The sequence below is a fragment of the Hippocampus guttulatus genome, chromosome 16, assembly GCF_054856545.1.
Source record: "Hippocampus guttulatus isolate MCC_2025c chromosome 16, RoL_Hgut_1.0, whole genome shotgun sequence".
Classification (NCBI taxonomy): Eukaryota; Metazoa; Chordata; class Actinopteri; order Syngnathiformes; family Syngnathidae; genus Hippocampus; species Hippocampus guttulatus.
Window position 1 is genome coordinate 13946692 of NC_141276.1, and position 12911 is coordinate 13959602.

General features: G+C 43.8%; 1 protein-coding gene across 4 annotated transcripts in view; it reads left to right on the plus strand.

Annotated features, from left to right (window-relative positions):
• The window catches only part of rbfox1 (RNA binding fox-1 homolog 1), a 191394-nt gene that overhangs the window by 88735 nt on the left and 89748 nt on the right, over positions 1-12911 (plus strand). The gene's annotated exons all lie outside the window — the stretch shown is intronic.

Genomic DNA, 12911 nt, shown 5'->3' on the forward strand with positions numbered 1-12911 from the left:
TTGCATTGATTTCCCTGCCGCTCACCCCCACTCCGTTCAGCAAGCCGGAGGTGCATGATGCGCCACAGGCGCGCCCGGCATCATGCCACACCACTACCCCTGCCCCAGCCATTTTTTTTTTTTACCTCCAAGGTAGTGCCCCGCAACGTCCTGGTCATCACGGACAGAGATCAAGGCTTTGAAATGGTTTGCTTGAAAGGTTTTTACTTGCGACATCGTACCATCCTGTGTCAGCTGTATTCTTTCAGTCTTTATGGTGACCTGATTTTTGGTGCATCCCCAATCAAAACATTGCCATTTTTCAAGTATTTCTGGATGTAACTATAAGTATATAAATGCAGGTTAAGTGGGATCTCCTGTGATATGTGTGAACAAATGTTATTTAGTGCACTTAAGTGTTAACAGTGACCACTCTGTCATCATTTTGGCAGAATTAATGATGATGGTGGCAGCACAGGAGTCAACTGGTTAGCACCTTGGTCTCACAGTGCAGAGGTGAAGGGTTTGATTCCGGCTCCGGCCTTCCTGTGTGGAGTTTGCAAGTACTGCCTGCCCCGGTTTTCTCCGGGTATTCTGGTTTCCTCCCACATTCAAATAAATTGTATGGCAGGTTAATGGAACACTCTACATTGTTCCTAAATATGATTTTGAGCATGGATGGTTGTTCGTCTACGTGTGCCCTGCGATTAACTGGCAACCAATTCAGGGTGTACACCTCCTACTGCCCGAAGACAGCTGGAATAGGCTCCAGCACGCCCATCACCCTTAATAAAAATAATAATAATAATACATTTCATTTAAAAGTGCCTTTTATGCCACCCAAGGACACTGTACAGACAATACAATGTAAAAATAAATAAAATAAATATTGTATAAAAACAGGACATAAAATCACAAAACAGAGGAAATGGAAGAGTTATGTATTGTAGGCAGTCCTGAACAAGTGTGTTTTTAGATGGGCTCTTGAAAGTGGAGAGAGGTGTACAGTTTTGGAGGTCCGGGGGGGTAGAGTGCTCCCATGGTGCTGAGGCGGGCAGGGGGCACTGACAGGCGGAGGGAGGACGAGGATCTCAGGGAGCGAGTGGGGGTATGCACCTGAAGTACTGTAGGTCGGACAGGTAGGGAGGGGCCAGATTGTGGATGGCCATATATGTATATAGGAGCAGTTTGTAGTTGATGCGGTAATGGACAGGGAGCCAGTGGAGTTGCTCAAGGACGGGGGTGATGTGCTGCTGGGAGGGTGTTTTTGTCATGATGCGAGCAGAGGCGTTTTGAACCAGCTGGATTTTATGGAGAGATTTTTGAGGTCGGCCGAAGAGGAGAGTGTTGCAGTAATCTAAGCGGGATGTGACAAGACTGTGGACAAGAATAGCAGTGGTGCGGGGGTGAGGGAAGGGCGAAGTCTGTTTATATTGCGGAGGTTGAAATAAGCAGTGCGGGTGATGGTGTTGATATGGAAGGTGAGCATGCTGTCAAGGATGACACCCAGACTCTTAACCTGAGGGGAGGGGGACACTGAGGAACTGTCAATGTTGAGGGAGAAACTGTTTACCTTAGATAGAGTGGATTTGGTGCCAAGAAGGAGGATTTCAGTTTTATTAGAATTGAATTTAAGAAAGTTTGTTGTGAACCATATTTTGAGTTCGGAGAGGCAAGAGGTGAGGGAGGGGGTTGGAAGTATGGAGTTTGGTTTGCAGGAAAGGTAGAGCTGGGTGTCATCAGCAAAGCAGTGAAAGTGGATATTAAATTTGCAGACGATATGACCAAGGGGCAGGAGTTACATGATGAAGAGAAGGGGCCCTAGGACAGATCCCTGGGGTACACCTGTGGTGACTGGGGAGGGCGTTGAAGTGAAGGATTTGAGCTGGAAAAACTGAGTGCGGCCGCTGAGGTAGGAGTGGAACCAACTGAGGGGAGTGTGGGAGAGACCAATGGAGGAGAGTCTATTGAGGAGGAAAGGGTGAGAGATGGTGTCAAAGGCGGCACTCAGGTCTAAGAGGATGAGAATAGAGACTAAACCAGAATCAGCTGCTATAAAGGAGATCATTTACAATTCGGATTAGGGTGGTCTCTGTGCTGTGGCGGGGGTGGAAACCAGATTGAAAAGGTTCATAGAGGGAGTGGAGGGATAGGTGGGAGTGGAGTTGAGCAGCAACAGTTTTTTCAAGGATTTTAGAGATAAATGGAAGGTTGGAGATGGGGCAGAGGGGAAGCGGAAAGGAACACAGGATTTGACAAGGGATGAAGGGAGGGGATCAAGCTGGCATGTGGTGGGCTTGGATTTGTGAATGAGGTTGGATATTTCAGCAGTCGTGGGTGCAACAAAACTGGAAAAGGGATGACAAGGAGAAGGAGGTTCGGGTGAGGAGGGAGCTCGCAGGTTTTGATGGAGGTGATGATGAATCTTGAGGATTTTGTCATTGAAGTACTGCATTATGGAGTTGCAGGTTGCTGTGGAGTACCGGTGGGGGGGGGGGGGGGGGGGATTTGGTGGCTGGAGGATTTCGTTCATGACAGAGAAGAGAATTCTTGAGTTTCCTTCGTTGGAGAGGATGAGGCCAGGTTAGTAGTTGGATTGTGTTGTAGTGGGTGATGAGGTCGTCCGGGTTTGAAACAGTGTCTGCTGGCATGGAATGGTCGATAATGGAGCAGAAGGTGTCAATGTTGATATTTTTGGTTTTTCGAAAAGAAATGAGGCGGGGGGGGGGGGGGGTTGATTGAAGAAAGGCGGAGTATGGTGTTAATAGTGAGGAGGAAATGATCAGTTACAGGAATAGCATCAGCAGTGGGCTTGGAGCGGGAGAGACCAGAGCAGCAAACCAAGTCCAAAGTGTGGCCTTTCATGTGGGTGGGGAAGTCGATGAGACAAGGTATCCCAAGGCTCTCCAGACAGGATGCAAAATCTCTGGTGAGTGGCAGGGTGAGGTTGTCCATGTGAATATTGAAATCTCCCAGAAAAATTAAATTTGGCGAGAGAGTGAATAGATGTGTGATTAGGCTAGAAAAATTCACTGATAAAATCACGATGTGGCTTGAGGGGGTGGGGGGGGTGCGATAAACTGTTGCGATATGGTTGGCGAGGGTCCAGGGAGCTTAAAAACCAGGCATTCAAAAGAACTTGATGCAGGAACAGCGATGGGCAGGATTTTCCATTTCTCGCGGTAGATAACCGCTAGACCTCCTCCACGGCCGTTGCCACGGGGATGGCAAATGTAAACAAAGCCGGGAGGAGTTGATTCATTCATAACAGAGAAGTCGTTCGTCTTTTGCCAGGTTTCTGAAAGTTGAGTTGGTGGTTGGCGAGGACATCTTGGATGAGGTGTCCTTTGCTCGTGAGTGAGCAGTTGTTCAGCAGACCAAAGTTGACGGCGGAGGTGTCGTGTTTGACGGCAGCAGTGCTGTTAGCCGACCTAGCCAGGCGGGCTAATGCATGATGGTTGATGTTGCGGCCAGAGTTTCTGGAAGGGTGTCGAGAAGTGGACCAGGTTGAGTTGATTAAGCCAGAGTTTTTTTGCTTGACATGTCTGTGCGACACGCGGTGGATGTAGCAACGTCGAGGTAGGCAAGCGATGTCCGGATGATGGTGCAATTCCGGTGCAATCCACCGCATCCGGAGAAGATCCGCGACAGAATACTGGAGCAATCCTGCCACTGGATGATGGCAGAACGTCGGGAGTATGGACTTAAGAGCAGGTGGGGCAAGGAGGTTTTTGCGCCCCATGTCAGGGGAGGAAAGCCGGTTTGGTGACAGCTGGTTAGCATAAGCTAGCATAAGCTAGCACAAACTACCGGCGTTAGCTCGTGGACAAAGCCACGATGGGGTTGGATTGATCGGACAAGTGATGATTCAAGTTGTATCAATCACAGTACCCACAGTCCAAGCAGAAGGGCAAAAGAAAAATCTGAATTTAAAATAGCTCGGACTGAGAAGCGGCGACATACACGCCTGCATCCTCTCACCCCGGAAGTGTACACCTCCTACTGCCCGAAGACAGCTGGAATAGGCTCCAGCACGCCCGCCACCCTTTTGAGGATAAGCTGATTAGAAAATGTATGGATGGATAATGATGATCGTCAGCCAAAGTCTTTGTGGGTCTCAGTGAGAAGGTTCTTCGGAAAACTATCCCATGGATGGAGAATAAATGAATTATGATTTTAAGAACAACAGTACAGTAAAAATTTAAAAATGGAAATTGTATCAACCCAAGTAAGCCATGGATAACGAAAGGCATAGAAAATGCATGTAAAAAAAAGTAATAATTTATATAAATTGTTGATAAAATTGAGAACTAAAGAGGCAGAAAAAATATAAGACCTATAAAAATAAATGAGCCAATATGATAAGAACCAATAAGAGAGACCATTACCATGCACTATTGGAGCAGAATAAAAGCAACACACAAGAAATATGGAAAATACTTTATCAAGTAATCAGAAATAGTCCTAAAAAAGTGGATTATCCAGAGTATTTAATCAAAGGCAAAAATACTATTATTGAAAAAACTGCAGAAATAGCAATTGAATTTAATGAGTACTTTGTCAATATCGGCAGTACCCCAGCAAAACAAATTCCTGATCCAACAAACTTGTTTGAAATAGATCGATACGTGGAAAAAAAATCTTCCACGATGTTCCTTATTGCTGTAAAACAAGAAGTATCAAATATTGTAAGAACTTTTAAAACTAAAAAGTCAACTGATTGCTTTCATATTGATATGACAATAATAAAACAGATTATAGAATTTGTCGCGTGACCTTTCACGCACATATGCAACCTGTCATTCAAAGCTGGTATCTTTCCATCAAAAATGAAAATTGCTGAAGTTATTCCAATTTATAAAAGTGGCGAAAGACATTTGTTTACAAATTATAGACCAAAATCACTACTACCACAATTCTCAAAAATATTAGAAAAAACTATTCTCTAGCAGACTTGATAGCTTTATACAAAAACATGCGCTGTTAAGTGAAAATCAATATGGCTTCAGGGAGTCTCAATGGCAGTTATGGAGTTTGTGGAAGCAATAGCCACTAATAGAGACAACAAAGAATTTACTGTTGGGATTTTCCTAGATCTAAAAAAAGCTTTTGACACAATAGATCATAGTATGTTATTGAATAAATTAGAGAGATATGGCATTGGAGGTGTAGGTTATAAATAGAGAAAAAGTTATTTGGATAACAGATATCAGTACGTGCAGCTCAACAATAAAAAAACGAATCAACTGAAAATCACTCATGGAGTTCCTCAGGGGTCTGTGCTTGGTCCAAAACTATTCATCTTATATATAAATGATCAGGGGTGTAGTGGGCGTGGTACGCGGGGGTACGCCGTCCACCCACTTCTCCCGACGCCAAATTCAATTTTTATTTCGGTTTTAGCCCTGCACTAAAATGACAGAGAAAAAGCAGAAAAACATTGATTTTTTGATCGTTGGCCAGTGATTATTTTGGAGTAGTAAAACATTAAATTTAACGTTAGTTCAACTGGTGTTGTAGCCTATGATTGATGTTCTGTATGTATATATAGAACACCCCAGAATCGCGTACACCCACTTAAAAAATCCCCACTACACCACTGTAAATGATATCTGCAAGGTCTCAAAACAATTTAAATGTGTCCTATTTGCTGATGATTTAACTTTCTACTGTTCTGGAATAAATCTGAAACAGCTCCTGACAACCATAGAAAATGAATTAAACAAATTTAAAAACTGGTTTGACAGGAATAAATTGTCACAAGACCAATCAAACACCAAGCTAAAATTATGGTAAACTCAATTGAGATAGAAAGAGCCTATGAAACCAAGTTTCTCGGATTAGTAATAGACTCAAAACTATGTTGGAAGCCACATATCGATAACGTAAAAAGAAAAATAGCCAAAACCATAGGGATTCTCTACAAAACCAAGGATGTGCTAAATAAGAGATCATTGTACACATTATACTCTTCATTATTATTACCATATATGACCTACTGTGTGGAAATATGGGGAAATTCCTGTAAAACAAACACACTCCCTGTTCTAAAACTACAAAAAAAGCAATCCGAATTATTAATAGATCAAAATATACGGAAGCCACAAATCCACTATTTATCAAATAAAACACGATGAAATTTTATGACCTGGTTGACTTTAAAATCGCCCCAATTAATGTACAAAGCACACAATAACCTGCTCTGCCAAAACATTCTGAAGTTTTTCGAAATTCGAGAAAGCTGTTATGATTTAAGAGGTACCAACATATACAAAAAAAAAAATCCAAAACAAGAACAAACATCAAGCAAAGAAGTGTATCTGTCAAAGGTGTTAATCTGTGGAATAATTTCGAAACGGACCTGAAAATGAGTAAATCGCTTGCCGAGTTCAAAAACAAATTCAAAAAAATAGTACAAACAACCGACATCAATCAGAGTTAAGGTGATAAATTCTAAACGTTAATTAAATATCATAATAAATCAGAATTAAGTTGATAAATAGAGAAAGGTACTGCAATATCCATGATGAATACAAGAGAAAATTGACACAAGGTGTGTATGTATAAAATCCCGATATAAACCAAAAGTTGTAAAAATATCACGGTTAAGGGTAAAAGCAAGGTCAGCCCTGATGGAGAATTTTTCCTCCTTTCTTTTCTGATTGATAGAAAAATGATCTATTTATATATGAATACATAACATGGGGTAGGACTAGATACGTTTTTTACTTCTTCCTTCTCCTTTGAACATAATAATTGTGTTGGATGATGACTGATTTCTTTCCTTTTTACTAATTTACTTACCTTACTTTCTGTCAATTTATTACTGTATATGTTTTTTATGTTCAATAAACAAACAAACAAACAAACCTGTGAGAGCAAACATGAGAGCATAAATGTATGACACTTGTTTGTAGAGGTAGTACTTGCTTTGTCTTGTATCATAGTCATGCTCACATGTGCTTAAATATGTGTGCACGTGTGTGCCTGTGCGTGTATGGATGTGTGGGTTGGTGGGTCGTTTTTGTGTGCAGTGTTCTGCCACGTTAAGCATATTTCAGTGCTCTAAATGTGGTTCTTATTACACAGCAGAGCATTTAGCCAAGACCCACCATCTGTATCACTCTTTTTCTCTCTCTTTCTCTGACTGCAAAATAAAGTCTTGAATGTCCTCCGAGCGCACATACATAGCCTTAGTGTGGTGGGAGGTCTTATTCTTTCCTTAAAATTTCTAAAATGTGCTCATTCACTGAGCAGTCAGGGCAGATCTGTGTTTAATATATCCGTGCTGTCCGGCATTTCAAATGTGATTCTAGGACCACTTTTCACTGTTGGTATTACACGCAAATAAATAAATAAGTAAAACACACAGAAAAAACATTAAAACATTAATTCTTCAAAAGCTCACTGACATTCATTCACAAAATAATTCTACGCTCGTGGTATTTGACAAATTCACATAAAGGTCATGCATGAGAACAGTGCAAGCAAAGACAGGAAGCCCACCCTAAATTATGTGGACACACACACACACACGCACACACATATATATGCTCTCATGTTGTTGTGGCTGGATAGCTCAGTTGGTAAGGCATCAGTTTGGCGTATGGGAGACGGTGGTTCGAATCCCGCTTGGGGCAAAAAAAAGAGCACATAAGCACCATCCAGTTGGGCAAGATCCTTGGGCATCATTGTATGCCTACCTCATACAATGATGAGAGACAATAAAACGAATGACAGACGTCGCCCGGCCAAACAAGGGGGACCAGAGCACCTTGATGAAAAATGAGCTACTGGAACAAAGCGTGGCTCTGTTGGAATGCTACTACTCAAACAACCCTAGTCAGAGGTTACATGCAGACAATGTGGGCTAAATGGTTACTTCGAAACCCACAGTCACGGTTGACCACGAAACAACTAGTAGCTCAGTGTTCCAAACAGTTACAGTTTGTGGCTGCTGTCACAACTTGAGATTGATGAGGTACAACGCAGATTCCATGTTGAAGGGCCCGAGGCTGCCAGATCAGAGGAGGAGGTCATAACAGAGATTGGGAGGCAAGCCCCAATGAATGACCATTGGCACTCGAAACTGCCAAACAAAGGCTCCAAGCCTTGTCCAGCCGCCTAAAGCGGTACACGAAAGAGAATGAGGCCAGACGAATAAACAGGCTGTTCGCAACACAACCTGCGAAACTGTACGCTCAGTGGCAGGGTCCTAACAACAGAGCTGACCCACCAAGACTGGAAAATGAAAAGTACTGGAAAGGCATATGGGAGAAGGAGGTTGCACATAACAGCAGTGCACAATGGCTGGTGAACCTGAGAGAGGAGCACAGCAACCTCCCCGAACAGAACCCAGTTACCATAACAGTGGCAGACATACAGGAAAGAGTCTCAGATATGAAGAACTGGACAGCACCAGGCCCGGACAGGGTCCACACCTACTGGCTAAAGAAACTCACAGCACTCCATGAGCGCCGAGCAGCACAAATGAGCCAGCTGCTGAGGGATGGGACTCACCCAGGATGGCTAACCGAAGGATCCCTCAAAGGGTGCAGTCCCATCCAACTATCGGCCAATAACCTGTCTCTCCACAACATGGAAGCTCATGTCAGGCATCATTGCGGCTAAGATAAGTGGACACATGGATCAATACATGAGCGAAGCACAGAAGGGCATTGGTAGAGATACCAGAGGAGCCAAACATCAGCTCCTGGTTGACAGAACAGTCGCACAAGACTGCAGGTCCCGACATACCAACCTGTGCACAGCCTGGATTGATTACAAGAAAGCCTATGACTCTATGCCACATACATGGATCACTGAATGCTTGGAGTTGTATAAGGTGAACAGGACCCTAAGATCTTTCGTTGCGAACTCGATGAGGATATGGAAAACCATACTTGAAGCCAATGGCAAGCCACTTACCCAAGTGTCCATCAAATGTGGCATATACCAAGGTGATGCACTCTCCCCACTGCTGTTCTGCATAGGACTGAACCCCCTAAGCCAAGTAATCACCAAGACAGGCTATGGATACCGCCTCAGAAATGGAGCCACGATCAGTCACCTCCTCTACATGGATGACATAAAGCTGTATGCTAAGAGCGAAAGGGATATAGACTCCCTGATCCACACAACCAGGATCTACAGCAGCGACATCGGGATGCCATTCGGGCTTGAGAAATGTAGTCGGATGGTGACTAAGAGAGGAAAGGTAGTCCGCACTGAAGGGGTCTCACTCCCTGAAGGAACAATAGCAGACATTGAGGACAGCTACAAGTACCTTGGTAGCCAATGGCAACCTCGAACTCGCAACAAGGAAAGCGGCTACGGCCAAATACCTCCAGCGAGTGAGGCAAGTCCTAAGAAGCCAGCTCAATGGCAAGAATAAGACCCGGGCAATAAACAGCTATGCCCTGCCAGTGATCAGATACCCTGCAGGAATAATAAGGTGGCCAAAGGAAGAGATTCAGACCACGGACGTTAAGACCCGAAAGCTACAAGCCCCTACACGGGATGTACCACCGGACCATAACTGAAGTGGCTGATCTCAAGAAGTCCTATCAGTGGTTAGAGAGGGCTGGCCTGAAGGAGAGCACAGAAGCACTCATCCTGGCTGCTCAGGAGCAGGCCCTGAGCACCAGAGCCATTGAGGCCCAGATATACCACACCAGACAAGACCCAAGGTGTAGGTTGTGCAAAGAGGCACCTGAGACGATCCAACACAACTGCAGGGTGTAAGATGCTGGCAGGGAAAGCCTACATGGAACGCCATAACCAGGTGGCTGGCATAGTCTACCGAAACATCTGTGCGGAGCATGGACTGGAAACCCCAAGGTCAAAATGGGAAACACCCCCAAAGGTGGTGGAGAATGACAGAGCGAAGATCCTGTGGGACTTCCAGATCCAGACTGACAAGATGGTAATGGCGAACCAACCAGATATTGTGATCAGAGATAAAGGGCAGAGGAAAGCCATTGTAGTGGATGTAGCGGTCCCAAGTGATGGAAATATCAGAAAGAAGGAACACGAGAAACTCGAGAAATACCAAGGGCTCAGAGAGGAGCTGGAGAGAGCCTGGAAGGTCAAGGTGACAGTCGTGCCTGTTGTGGTCGGAGCACTCAGGGCAGTGACCCCCAAACTAGATGAGTGTTTGCAACAGATCCCGGGAACATCGGACATCTCAGTCCAGAAATCTGCAGTGCTGGGAACAGCAAGGATACTGCGCAGAACCCTCAAGCTTCCTGGCCTCTGGTAGAGGACCCGAGCTGAATGAGGGACGGACACCACCCGAGGGGTGAGACGAGGATTTTTTTTTTTTATATACAGTATAATTTTATTTTATTTTTTTAATTGCTGGAAGTTTTGGCAATGTTTCATCTCGTACAGAAAATTCTCAGAGGAATGAAGCCAACATGGGCATTGGGCTTAGGTGTTGCCCCACACTTTTCATATCTTCTCAGAGATTTCTTTCCACAGCACATTGAGACTCGATGATGTCAAGGCATAACGGTAAAGCACTGTACAGTAACAGCTACTCTGCATTCATTTGACAAAGGAAATGTTGCTACCGTTGTATTTGAGATTAGGGTTTTGTGATGTCTTGGTAGGGGTGGCAGCTCACAGCGGAAAAGATGGCTAATGCCACATTTCCATCAAGGGGGAAAGATCTGTTGGATTAACCACAACAGTCAACCCTGATCTGGTTTATATTTCTTGGCAGGAGTGTGGGTAGAATGATGATGATGATGATGAGGTAGCTTTATCATTAGCCTGAAGTGAAGAAAGAAATGCAAAGGGACACTCAACCACACATGCCGATTTTTAAGATCTCAACAGATTTTTTTTTCATGTGAGACATCCTGCCAATGTCTAGGGGTAAAACAGCATGTGTGTTTTTGCACGCATGTTCCTATTTTGTGTGTGTGTGTGTGTGTATGTAGTCAAAATTACCAACTACTTCTCTTCATTTTGGCCTGTCCCGGTAGGGCTTGCCACAGTGTGTCATTCTTTTTCCATTGAAGTCTATCATCTGCATCATCTCTAACACCAAATGCCCTCATGTCTTCCCTCTCACAACATGCATAAAACCTCTCTGAGGTCCTCCTCTTGCTCTCTTTCCTGGCAGTTCCGCCATAATCGCCATTCGACCAATATACCGGTACTCACTATTTCTCCTCAGTACGTGCCCAAACCAACTAAGTCGGTTTGCACTCACTTTTTCCCAAAACATCTCACCTTGGCTGTCCCTCCTAATCCATCGCGGTGACTCCTAAAGAAAACCTGAGCAGCTTCATTTCTGCCACCCTCAGCTCTTTCTTCAGTGTCCCTGATCTGTAATCTGTACACCATGGCCAGCCTTAACACTGTCTTAGAAACTTTACCCTTCCTCCGAGCAGAGACTCTTCTACCAAATAACACCCCAAGCACTGTTCCATTCCAGCTTGGATCCATTTCCCCACTGCAATTTTGTCAGATGTCAAGCATATTTATATACATTTCTCTTATATTATTTTCCCCTCTTCTTTTTTCAACAAAGGGAAATGTGTGAAGCATTTGATCAACCAATGATCAACTAGTGTTCTGAAATGCTCACAGCAAGTGAAGATGATTCTTGTTATGTGGATGAGCTTTTGTGGCCCAAAGCAGTCAGATTGCACTGTAATTCGTAGGGTATTACAAGTGCAATTTTCCTTGAGATTGTCCCATGTTTACATTTGTACAGTTTTTTTTGTAAAAATATTACAACCAGTAAAATGCTATCGTATGCTATCCTCCAAAATCATCACGGAAACTTCAACAATTAGCAATAAATCATCAAAGATGTTTTCAGCACGAAATATCGATCACTATTTTTAAAAAATAATACCCACAGATGTGTTATAGATTTGTAAAAAAAAATTGTGACAGAAGGTTTCGGACTGACTCAAGGGAAAAGTGACATTTGAATTTTGCCCAGTCTCTTGCAACCAATTTCCACATGCACAAAATTTCGATTTTGAATGCTGAATTTGTCAGCAAAATTTAAGTGGCAGTTTACACCATAACATGCCTCCATTGTACACTGTTACATTGACAACATGACAAAGTACCGTATTTTCACGACCATTCGACGCACCGTATGGTTGGGCGCAGTCTCATTAATGGGTGCTATTTCTGTATTTTACACATAGACAAAACGCACTGTATTATTGGGCGCAATTTTAAAGTGGTAAAACATACCCCAGCTTAAACATACGGCATGCATGCGCGCACGCTAAAAACACGTTAGCTTGTAGCATACGGTAGCATGCCAAGACATACAGATACAAGCTAAAAACACGTTTTTAAAAAGGCAACGGAAAACTGAGTTCCGTTGTATTTTATTTAGCCATCGTACAATGTACTCACGTTTTTCGATCAATCATCACCCAGAAATCCATCAAAGTCCTCATCCTCTGTATCAGAATTGAACAATTGTGCGAGTACCGGTAATCCATCAAAAACACCGTGTTCCCTCTCGTTGTCAGTCACTCTCATTGCCATGTGGCTCCACAGAAATGATGCCGGCTTTGCCAAAAACTCGAACCTGTTGGTACCTGCTTGGGGCGTCCCTTTAGCGTCCACTTACACGCCCACCCTTCACTGATTGGCGGACTTCTTCCCCGCATGCCTGTCCTCACTCACATCTGCCTTTTCTCTCTCTCGCTCTCCATATGTGTATATATATACACGCCCACCCTTCACTGATTGGCCGACTTCTTTGCCGCATGCATGTCCACAGTCACTTCCGCCTTTTCTCTATATAAACAGCGTGTCGGCTGTCAGTCAGGTTTTGGAACTCGGCGCATAGACAAGACGCTCCGCATCATAAGGCGTCCTGTCCATTTTGGAGAAAATTTTAGACTTTTAATGGCGCCTTATAGTCGTGAAAATACGGTAATTTGAAT